Below are 1,541 nucleotides of genomic sequence, written 5' to 3' on the forward strand. Positions count from 1 at the left end.
TTGTAACAAAGTAGTCGGGTTTTTTAAGTACACTTTTCACAGCAGCCTTTAAAGTTTACAGCAACCGAATTTAAAGTTCCTGCAGCAAAATGGACAACCATTCTGATAGTGGAGAAGGAGTAACCCCACCCAGACTGCTGGAACTGTTTGTGTTTTTCCCCCAATATGGAATGCTTCCCGAATTTGAGTGTCATCCTCGTGCAGGGGCCATGCTAATCTCCTCTGTGTCGTCCCGATGTTAATCTACGACATGCTGCCGAAGCGAGCACGGAACTGGCTTTCTAAAGCCTGGTTCAACACTGCAAGTGATTCCTGAAGATCGTGTTGGAAATGGTTAATAGCTCCTATGTGAAACATACTTTCAGGAAAAATTTGTTTCCATTATTTTTTTCATATAAAATTGAAATCAAGCTATATAAAATATGATGGAAACGCCAAGAATTAATGAAAGTTTGCTCTTCAAACCCCTTTTGTTAACCATACTTTCAGTGTGAACAGGGCATGCTTATCAAATGGGACCCACTATCACCACAGCTTGTCCTTGCTTCCTTACAACATGAATGGGTCGTTGATATGGGAGAAAAAGATATAATAGTTATAAAAACCATGTTTTTATAACTGAAGGTACTTTTGATAGTATAAAAACATTTTGAAAATTTAAATTTTAGTATTTTGAAATATATATACATATAATATGGTTCCCGGATGCCAGTTTGCTTGATAGTATCTGACTGGCGGGACTTTAAATAATTGAGGTCTGAATCACATGTAGTTTATGATGACGTGAATGCACCCATCAATGAATGCTTTTTATTGCTTAGTTGTTCATGTTTTTATATCAGACTGCACCTATCATTTTCCATTTCTTATCATATTGCCCCAAATTGGATTTTTTTAATCTAGCCCACTAAGTGTAAAAATTGGTATCCCAAACCAGATGGCGATAACTGTGATCTTACAGAATACAATACTTTTGGATTAGTCACCTGTGTGACCAGGAAGCTGAGCAAACAGAAGATGGGGAATGCCAGGCTTCTAGTTAGGAGGAAGAACGCCACCCAGGCTAACAGAAGGGGAGGCAGCAGCTGCTGCAAGCGCCTCAGAAGAGCCAACCCAAGAGACAAGACTGCAGAGAGCTTCTCAGGGCTCAGAGGATAAACAGAAAACCACGTTGTCATGTGTAATGGAAGGCCTGGTCAGCATATGGATTTCAACATTCTTGTGAAAATCCAAAAGGGGGGTGAATTACTTAGAGGGAACCAATATTATACCAATCCTGAAAGACAAAATGAAGGGGCATCATGATTCAGAACCAACGTTGTTGTGTTGTAGATGGTGACTTCTCCAGACGAGCTTGCTCTGTCTCGAGCTGCAAATACAGTAAGCTTTCGGTAAATATGCTAAATTACTCAGACATTAAGAATAAAATTAACTATGTTCTCTAGCAGAGACCTAAAGTGCACTGGGGGAAATATTTATAAGAAAGGGTAATGGAATCAGCATCACAATATTGACATGGATATTTAAATTTTAGAAGCTAA

The 1,541-nt window shown here is 39.0% G+C and overlaps 1 pseudogene; it reads right to left on the minus strand.

Annotated features, from left to right (window-relative positions):
* Positions 1-159: 159 nt before the first annotated feature.
* On the minus strand, positions 160-258 carry LOC115871280 (annotated as a pseudogene).
* Between the last annotated feature and the right edge of the window lie 1,283 nt (positions 259-1,541).

This window comes from Echinops telfairi, unplaced genomic scaffold (genome assembly GCF_000313985.2).
Source record: "Echinops telfairi isolate 266 unplaced genomic scaffold, ASM31398v2 ScPeMD7_4225;HRSCAF=4972, whole genome shotgun sequence".
Taxonomy (NCBI): Eukaryota; Metazoa; Chordata; class Mammalia; order Afrosoricida; family Tenrecidae; genus Echinops; species Echinops telfairi.